Here is a 10,843-nt window from a genome sequence, read left to right as displayed (position 1 = left end):
AAAGTCGCTCAGTTGTATCCGTTTCCGACTCTTTGCGACCCCATGGACTATACAGTCCATGAGATTCTCCAGGCCAGAATACTGGAGTGGGTAGCTGTTCCCTTCTCCAGGGGATTTTCCCAAACCAGGGATTGAACCCAGGTCTCCCGCATTGTGGGCAAATTCTTTACCAGCTGAGCCACAAGGGAAGCCCCACTGGTGACCTTAGGGAGGTTATTTTACCCCCCTGAGGCCTCCGTTCCTCATGTGCAGAATGGTGATAATATTGGTACCAGTGCCTACCACTCGGGGTAAGCAGCAAATAGGATAACACTTGTGTAGAAACTATTTAACAAGTGGAAGTCATCAGAGATGAGTGAGACAGGTTCCTCCTGACCAGGCACTGCCCCTCTGGGCAAGTGAGGGCTCCAGCCCTGAGGTCTAAGGCAGGTTGTACCCTCAGGGAGGTGGACTCCGTGCAAAGAGAAGTCAGGAGCAGACGAGCCCCTCAGGCTGTGGACAGGGAGGCGTCCAGGGTGAGAGGGGCCCGGAGGCCTAGATTTCTTTGTTTTCTGTGGGAGGCCGCGGCCCAGCTGGGGCCTGCGTGGACTTTGAACCCCTGCCACACAGGACAGAGCCCAAACCCTGGGAAGCTTGGCCCCCGCCCGGCCGGCCGCCTCTCGGCTGTGATTCCAGGAACTGGGCCCTATCAGTTGGGCCCAGGTTCAGGGGCTGAGTCTCTTGCCATTTCCCCTCAGTCATGTGGCCGCTGGCAAGCACTAAGTGGGCGGGAAGGCGATTAGCTGTCAGGCGGTCCTCCAGGCAGGGGAGTGGGGATGTTCGTCAGAGGGGGAGCCCTGGGAGGAGACCCCACCTTGCAAGCAGCCTGGGCTGGTCTCTCAGGTCAGAGAGCTGAAAAGAGCCTCCCTTCGGTCCCCAGTCCTCTCCTCCCTGCCGTAGAAGCACACACGCTCCTGGGAAGGCTGGGTTCTGGGCTGGAGGAGGTGGCCTGGACTCAGAGGGCCTTTTTTCTCCCACCACCCGGGCCTGGGAACGCCTCGTCTGACCTCCCCTACCTGCGGGAGCCAGGGCTGGGAAGGAAGTGGGCCTTCTGAACAAAATGACATGGAGACCGTGATCATTTCAAACGTGGCTCGTTAACCAAAGCATCACAACCTTGTGTGTTAAGCGGAACGTCTTTCTTGTGTGGAACCGGCCTGTCGAGCCCCATGTTCCTCTTCCAGCCCTGTTTCTGAGGGCAGGGGGCGCTGGGGGAGTCGGTCTGCCTCTGACAGGTCCAGAGGCACAGAAGGCCAAGTGGACTTCTCAGAGCCACAGAGTCACCGTCGGGAGGTGCGTCCAAACCCAGGTCTCCTGACCCCGGTTTGCACTCAGTTCACCAACCTCTCCACTCCCGGTGTCCTCAGCTTTGTTTCTTGAAAAGGATGGAGATCCTTCTCCTTTCAGGCGAGGGAAATGAGGCACTTGCTTAGGCACAAAATTTAAGGTAGCAGGAAAAATTCAACACTGAAGATAATATTTTAATGCGTTACATTTTTTTTTAAAAGTCACGCAAAAATAAATCCATGAAAACTTTTAAATGAGGGAAAGATCTGATCCTGCAGCTAGCTGTGACTCATCTCATTCGCAGCCCTGCCGAATGCCCCATCCTCGAAACCCACGTGGAGAGCAGGAAACATGGACTTGGACGCCAAACAGATAAGGATTCCATTTTGCCCCTTCCCGGCTGGAGGACTTTAGGTTAAGTGACTGAACCTCTTTGAGCCTCCATATTTTTGTTTGTAAAATGAGGACATTAAGTCCAAGTTCTTCAGGGAAATGGAGTCAGTGGGCTATCTATGTACATATATAGGCCATACTCATGGCTCAGGCTGTAAATAATCTGCCTGCAACGCAGGAGCTGCACGTTTGATTTCCTAAGTCGGGAAGATCCCCTGGAGGAGGGCATGGCGACCCACTCCAGTAGTCTTGCCTGGAAAATCCCATGGACAGAGGAGCCTGGCGGGCTACAGTCCTTAGGGTCACAAAGAGTCAGACACGACTGAGCAACTCTTTCACTTTTACTTTTCATACATATAAAGTTTAAATTTCACGTATATAAATGTACATATATACACAAATAAATAAAGAGATTCGCTGTAAAGAATTGGCTTATGTGGTTATGGAAGCTGAGAAATCCAGACCCATGAAGGCTATAGGATAATTCCCATTAAAATCCAAAGGCTTATGGATTTTTTCAGGCTTCCCAGGTAGCTCAATGGTAAAGAATCTGCCAGTCAATGCGCAGAGATGCTGGAGATGCAGGTTCAGTTCCTGGGTCAGGAAGATTCCCTGGAGAAGGAAATGGCAACCCACTTTAGCATTCATGCCTAGAGAGCCCCATGGACGGAGGAGCCTGGCAGGCTACAGTCCATGGGGTCAAAAAGAGTCAGACATGACTGAAGCAACTGAGCACGACACGGCACTACAGGCAAAAGACTGATTTCCCTGTTGTATGTTGTGTTTTTATAAATCTACAAGAAAAAAGATGAAGAGCACCCAATGGAAAAATGAACAACAGGCAGGTAATTCATAATAAAGAAATGCAAAGGACCAAGTCTCCCATGAAAGTATACCCAACTTTACCAACAATCAAAGAAGTGCAATTTTTATGTCTCAAACTATGACTTAAAAAAAAAAAAGAGTACAATTCCTGGTACTAGTAAGAGTCTCAAGAAACAGGCAATCTCATTCATAACTGCAAGGAGAGTTAACAGATATGATTTTTCTGGAAGTCAACTTGAATAAAAAGCTTTTAAAATATGCAAATTCTTTGACTTGATAATGACATTTCTTGAAGTGACATCTATCCTAAGGTAATAGGAGATGTGAGCAAAAAATTTTACCAGGAATTCTTTAGCAGGACATAGAGCAAGGAATTGTTCACCAGGGTGTTAAAAATAACCTAAGTGTCCAATAATAGGGGATTTTAAAATGTATATAGAAAGATGGGTAGATGACAATAAAGTACTGGGTGATAAGATTTTGAGTTGTATTTTCTGCTTTTAGCTTTTCTGTGTATTTCAAATTTTCTACAATGAACATGTTTCGCTTTTTGTAATATTTTTGTTTTAAGAATGAAAGAAATTGAGGGTCTGATTATCCTGGGGAGTAGGAGAGTGTGGTGTGGATGACTTTGCACCTGTGACCTTTGGAACGGTTATGTCCAGTTCTCTAGTCCCAGGACACTTGTAGGAGGAATGAGGGGAGGGTGGGCGCAGATTCCCAGCACACCAACAGGTCACTGTAACCGAGGTGGCCAGAGCCATGTGGGAGGGATTCACAAAGCCTGGCATAGGTTACTGCAGCATTTGGTCCACTGGAAGTAATATTATTAAAGAACAACATTTCTGAACAAAATGATTGCATTATTTCATTCTCCAGGGCCTGAGGAGAAACCTACTAATATTTGTTTTAAGCTAATTATTCCCTAAAGGTGAAATAGTGCTTATGTATCTTGGAAGGCACACTCAGGGAAGTTATGCAAACAGATCAGTCCATTGTTGCGGGAATGTCGAAGCAACTTTTGAGTATAACCTGTTTTCATGAAGCCTATTTTTCCTTGTAAGTGCCTTACAGCAGCTGAGAATCCAGATTCTCTGATGATTCTGGAAGCCTCTCAGATGCTAACTCCTGAGCTACTTGGTTTACCCGAACCATGCTCCCCCCATGCCCAGCCCTGAGCAAAGTGAGGGGCGGAAGACCTGAGACCAACACCCAGTGAGCCCACAGACCTGGGCCCAGGGATGCCTCCAGCAGCAAGGGCTGGGAGCCTCCTGAGACCCGAGTCATGCCCAGCTTCCTCTCCTATCTACCCCAGTCCCAGATACCATAGGGCTGTCAGTGGGGTTTGCATGCCAATCTCTGAGTTTTTGAAGGTCAGCAAAGTCTATCTGGTGGAGATGCCCCATCCTGAAGAGAGGGGCAATTGTAGGGAGCTGTCTTTTTTAAGTAGATATTCGCAGGTGATTCCCAATGAGTGGTTTTTCCAGTCACAGCCCTCCCAATACTAAACAGGTCAGAGAAGGAAGCGGAGTCTTCACAATCATAATGTTGAGGGTGGCGAGGAGGAGGTTGAAACCATCCACTGAACACACGCACTGTGTCAGGCAGTGGGTTAAGTGCTTCACGCGTGTTACCTTGTATTAGTCTCACAGTCTGAGCACTGTTCTTATATCCATCTTACAGACAAGGAAGCCAAGACTTAGAAAATGTAAATAACACGCCTGAGTCACGGCTGGGAAGTCACAGAGTTACAATATGAACAGAAGTCTCTCTGACTCTGGGGCCCCAGCTCTGAACCACCTAATGATACTGATTTTGAAACATACTGGAGAAGGCCAGTAAGGAGAAAAGGACAAGCAGAGTGCTCTGGTCAGTGTCTTGAGAGAGTAACTCATCAGGAAGCCACATGCTATGGATCTTTGCCCAGCTTTTGACTGCAGAGAAAAGTGGACCCTTCTGCAAGCGGATGAACTGCTCAGGGTAGGTGTCTTGGCTGGATGTTACTATAGGGCTACAGGGCCGGCCTTCTAAATACGTTCTGATCCCTTTCCTGGAGTAGCACTGCTCAGTTTAGCTCATCTCTTTCTCGTATCTGTGGCTGCCATGGAGCAGTTCTGCTTCTTCTTTTTTAAAAAATTTATTTGACTGTGCCCAGGTCTCAGTTGCAGCACATAGGATCCAGTCCCCTGACCAAGGATCGAACCCAGGCTCCCTGCATTGGGAGTGTGGAGTCTTAACCACTGGACCACCAGGGAAGTCCCCTGTTCTGCTTCTTCTCTTTGCCTCGCCTTTGGGTCTGAAGGAAGTGTGTGACAACGCAGCCCTGCTGTGGAAGATTTCTCCTGGGAAATAAGCTGGGCACCTTGTGGGTGTGGTCACTGGCTTGAACCTTCTGTCCCTGAGTTAACAGCTTTTCCACAAGAGACAGGAGACAGTCAGTGGAACTTCACCCTTACTGGCTACTAAAGAAACACACTCCCCCTCCCTGAGGCCTTCCGGGTCCACATTCTGCAAAGCTTCACCTGTGGGGAAGGTGGCTGAGGCTGGGAGTAGCCTGAGGCCCAAACCCAGTGAGTGTCCCTACTGATGACCCATGGTCAAGAGGCTAGAACTGTTTCATCTCATGAAGGAAAGAAGAAGCTATCTCAGGACAGTAGAGCTGGGTGTGGGCCTGGAAGCCTTTTGGCCCACATGAGGTAAGTGCCACTTCTTGCAGTGTTCACAGAGACTGTTGGTATAACAGCCTCCATAAGTTGTGCATAAAGTATTCTTTATTTTTAAAATGATTTGACTAAATTTTGAATAGGTAATACACTCATATGGTACAAAAGTATAAATATGCTTGGCTCCCCCTCCATGTGAGATGGAGTAGGTATACTTCACCCTCTGACAGCAACTATAAAGCCTGAACAGAAACATGAAACACAATTTGAAAACTGTGAAAAGTAAATAGCAGCAGGCAGATTGAGAAAGAACTTCAGAATTCAAAATACCATCAAATCTCATCAATGGTGAGTTCATGGTATTTTTTCCCTTCAGTATCCCATGACCTGAATGCAAGGCATCTAGAAACCCAGAAGTAAGCACGACTGAGAAGCGAGAGCTCCATGAGAGGCCCTCTAGCTTTGGCTCAAGGACCAGACAAAGACACTTCGAATGCTCCAAAGAGTAAGAAAATATCCCATCTTATTTTCCCTCATCTCCTTTCTCTTGTGCTCCAGCCTCTAGGCAATCTGGTGATTGCAGTATCAGTAGCAACCCACGAGGATCCAGAAGATCCAAAATTCTAAGGGAGGGGAGCCTTCCTCTTTGGGAGAACTGCAGTTCCAAGAGGATGGGACAAACCCCGTTGGTGGTTGATTGTTATCCCTTTCTCTACCCCCCTCAACAGAAGCCAGTACAAGGCCAAGTGAGGGAGCATGGGACAAAGTGCAACAGAGTAAGTAACTCAGGCTCCAAGTTCTGGCCAGAGAACCAAAATGGGTAGCCCAGAGGGAACCAGAAACTGTCTGTGAGACTGTGGGTAGGAGGAGCTTGGAGAAATGACCCAGTAACGGCATTTAGGAATTCAAAAGCTCACCCTTGAGCTTAACACTGTGAATCTGATCCTTGTTAGCATATCAAAGATTTTGAGAACGAAATGTGACGAGGTCTCAGAGTGGCCACTGGGTGGTACATATGTGGGACAGACCCATGGCGCAAGACAATGGCTTTGGAGGACTGAACTTACAATGGAACCATAGCCTATAGAAGATGGATTGTAAATTGCAACCTGAGAATAGCCAGAATAATTTTTTTGCTGAAACAAAAACATGAACATTCTACATGGAATTTGAACAAGACCCAAAGCCTCATAACACAATATTCAAAATGTTCAGAATGAAAAAAAAATATTCAGAATGCTATTTAAAATTGCATATGAATAACTAGGAATATTGGATGGGAAAAGACAATCAATAGACATTAATGTTGAGATTATACAGACATCAGAGTTATCTGACAAAGACTTTAAAGTGGTTTTGATGAAAACGCTTCAATAAGCAATTTCCAGTACTTTTGCAGCAAATGTTAAGAAAAGAAAACCTCAGAAAAGACATAAAAGATATAAAGAAGAATGAATGGAAATAAAAAAAGATAATAGCATGTAAAAGTCTCTGCTATCTAAATAAGAGAACAGAGATAACAGATAAAACAGTCAATGAACTTGAAGATAGATCAATAAAAATTATAGAAACCAAACAATGGAGAAGAAAAATGATAGGGGGGAAAAATGAACAAAGCCTCCAAGATCTGTGGGACATTAACAAAAGATCCAACTTCATGTCATGAGATGAAAAAAGAAAAAAAGGAAAAGGAAAAAACAGTATAGTGCTGAAAAACATTAAAAAAAAGTTGAAAACTTTAGGTAAAAGATACAAATCTACAGATTCAAGAAGTCAAGGAAATCCTAAACAGTCTAAATCTAAATAAACCCATACCCAAATTCTTTGTAATCAAACTGCTAAAAACTAAAAACAAGCAAACAAAAAACCTTGAAAATAACCAGAGAAAACTGATGCATTACTCATACAGAAACATTTCAAATGGACTGCAGATTTCTCATAGAAAACCACAGAGGCCACACACTTTTTTAAAGGCTGAAAGAAAAGAAGACTCAATCCGAATTCTGTATTCAGCAAAAATATTCTTCAGAAATGAGAGCAAAATAATATTAGGGCATTCACAAATGAAAGGAAACTAAGAATTCACTGTCAGCAAATATGCTCTAAAATAATTGTTCAAAGAAGCTGTTTGGGCTTCCCTGGTGGCCCAATGGCAAAGAATCAGCCTGCAAGGTGGGAGACCTGGGTTCGACCCCTAGGTTGGGAAGATCCCCCGGAGAAGGAACAACTACATTCCAGTATTCTGGACTGGAGAATTCCATGGACACAGGAGCCTGGCAGGCTACAGTCCATGGGGTCACAAAAGGTCAGACACGACTGACTTTCACTATGATGCTCCCTGGTGGTCTAATGGTTAGGATTCATGCCTTCACTGCCGCCCCCCTTGTTTGATTCCCTATCAAGAAAGCTTTGCTTCTTCCTCTGCTCCTGCCACCTACTGACCTTTCCCACACACCATACCATCCTTTTATGCTTCCCTGGTGGCTCAGACCCTAAAGAGTCTGCCTATAATGCGGGATACCCGGGTTCCATCCTTGGTTTGGGAAGATCCCCTGGAGAAGGAAGTGGCAACCCACTCCAGTATTCTTGCCTGAAGAATCCCATGGACGAAGGAGCCTGGTGGGCCACAGTCCATGGCAGGGGGAGTGGGGGTGGGTGTGGGGGGTGTGTGTGTGGGGCTGGTTGCAAAGAGTCAGACATGACTGAGTGACTAACACACTTTGGACAAAAGGGAAATGATACCTAAAAGAATTTTAAAATATTAATAAAGGAAGAACAGAAATGGTAAATACCTAGGTAAATATAAAATACTACTCTTCTCTTGTGTTCTTTAAAATATATTTGACAGTTGAAAGGGAAAATTGTAATATAGTCTGATGGAATCATACAGAAGGTAACTAGCATAAAAGAGGGTGGGTAAAAGAACTTATGAGGTAGTAAGATTTCTACATTCCAAATGAAATGGTAAAATGTTGATTCCATTCAGACTGTAAAAAGTTACATGTGTCCTTTGCAGTCCCTATGATAACCACTAAAATATAAAGAGATATAATCAAATCAAATAGATAAATTAAAATGGAACAATAAGAAATGTCCAAATAACACAAAAGGAGGCAGAAAAGAGAAACAACAACAACAGCAAAAAACAGAGTGACTAGCAAATGGAATTCATCTGCATATTTAAAAGATTTTACTACACCAAGACCAAGTGGGATTTGTCCTGAAGTGCAAGGATGGTTTAACATATGAAAAATCAACCAATGTAATATACCACATTAATAGAATGAAGGAAAAAAAGCCACACTATCATCACAGTTGATGTAGAAAAAGCATTTGACAAAATTCCAAGTGCCAGCAATACTCTAGCAGAGCAATTAGGCAGAAAAAATAAATGAAAGACATCCAAAAGAAAAGAATTAAAATGATTTCTGTTTTCAGATGATGGGATCATATGTGTAAGAAACCCCAAAGATTCCATACCAAAAAAATTGTTAGAACTAATCACTGAATTCAGCAAAGTAGCAGGAGAGGTCAACAGTTGCATACACTAACAATCAACAAGATAAAAAGGAAATTAAGAAATCAGTTCCAATTGTAAATTAATGATACTTCAATAAAAAATACAAAGAAGAAAAAACAAGAAATCAGTTTTATTTATAACAGCATCAAGAACTACAAGATACTCAGGAATTAACCAAGGAGGTGAAAGACTTGTACAATAAAAAATAAAAATATTACTGAAAGAAATTAAAGAAGACTGAAATAAATGGAAACACACCTCATGTTCATGAATGAGAAAACTTAAAACTAGAATGAATGTGTAGATGTAGCAAGTTGTAAGATTCAAAGTCAACACAAAAAATAAACATACATTAACACACTAGCAATGTGCAATTGGAAAACAATAACATTTTAAAATAGTTCCAATAAATGTAATACTTAGATGTAAACCTAACAAAACACATACAGGACCTGAATGCTGAAAATAGCAAAATATTGATAACACAGACTAGATAAGTAGACAGACATTTCATGTTCCTGCATTGGAAGATTCAATACAGCAAAGATATTGCTTCTCCCCAACTTGATCTATAGGTTAAATGAAATTCAACGGTAACCTCATAAGAATTTTTATAGATATATACAAGCTGATCATAAAATTTTATATGGAAAGACAAAAAATCTGGAATGGTTAAACAATTTTGGAAAAGGTGCATAAAATAGGAGAAATTACATTACATGATTTTAAGACTTATACAGTAATCAGGACAATGTGGTATTGGCAAAGAGATAGATGGATAAATCAGTGCAACAGAACAGAACATCTAGAAATAAGCCCACACAGATAAGGCCAAATTATTTTCAATGAAGGTACAAAAAATAATTCAATGGAGAAAGTATAGTCTTTTCAAAAAAGATGTTGGAACAAATGGGTCTATAGGCAAAAAAGAAAAAAAAAAACTTTCTAAAGCCTCAGAACTTAAAAATTAACTCAAAATGGTTCATAAATCTAAATGTAATAAACAAATCTATAAAACTTTTAGAAGAAAAGATAAGAGAACTGTATATGACTTTGGGTTTGGCAATAAGCTCTTAGACATGGCATTAAAACAATTCTTTCTGAAAAATGATGAATTGGACTTCATCAAAATTAAAAACAGCGTCTGAGAAAGATGTCAGTAAGAGCATAAAAGGCAAACTCAGACTGGAAAAGAATATTTGCAAATCATGTATCAGACAAAGGTTTTATGTACAGGATATATCAAGAACTGTCAAAACTCAACAGCAAGGAAACAAACAATTCAGGTTTTAAAGAGGTAAAAGACATGCATAGACATTTCACCTAAGTGGATGGAAAGATGGCAAAGAAGCATACGGAAAGATGTTGAACATCATTAGTCATTATGGAAATGCAAATTAAAATCACTACAAGGTGCCACTATGTACCTGTGAGAGTGGGTTTTTTCTTTATTTTTTTTAATGTATACTGACAGCACCAATTGCCAAGGAAGATTTGAAAAAACCCTCATACATTGCTGGCAGGAGTGTAAAAAGTCACAGCCTCAGTGGAAAATGTTTCATGGTTTTTCATTTAAGGAAACATGTACTTACGATCCAATAATCACACACCTGCATATCTACCCTAGAGAAATGAAAATGTATGTCCACACAAAAACCCATACATAAACATTGATAACAGGTCTATTTGTAATTGTCCCAAGCTAGAAATAAATCAAATGTCTTTCAGTGGGTGAATGGGGGGTGGGGAGGGAATCTGTGTGGCATTCATACAGGGACGATACAAAGTAATAAACAGGAATGGACTTTTGATCCATACAACAACCTGGAAGAATCCCAAAGAAATTTGGTGAGTGAAAAAAACGGCAGTCTGGTGGCTCAGCTGGTAAAGAATCTGCCTGCAATTCGGGAGAACTGGGTTCAATCCCTGGGTTGGGAAGATCCCCTGGAGAAGGGACAGGCTACCCACTCCAGTATTCTGGCCTGGAGAATTCCATGGACTGTATAGTCCATGGGCTCTCAAAGAGTCGGACATGACTGAGTGGCTTTCCCACTCACGCTCACACTCAAAAGGTTACATACTGTATGATTCCATTGACATGAGATTCTTGAAAAGA

The sequence above is a fragment of the Bos grunniens genome, chromosome 14 (genome assembly GCF_055505025.1).
Source record: "Bos grunniens cultivar Pamir isolate PY7600 chromosome 14, Bosgru_T2T1.0, whole genome shotgun sequence".
Classification (NCBI taxonomy): domain Eukaryota; kingdom Metazoa; phylum Chordata; class Mammalia; order Artiodactyla; family Bovidae; genus Bos; species Bos grunniens.
This window is presented reverse-complemented; position numbering follows the sequence as displayed.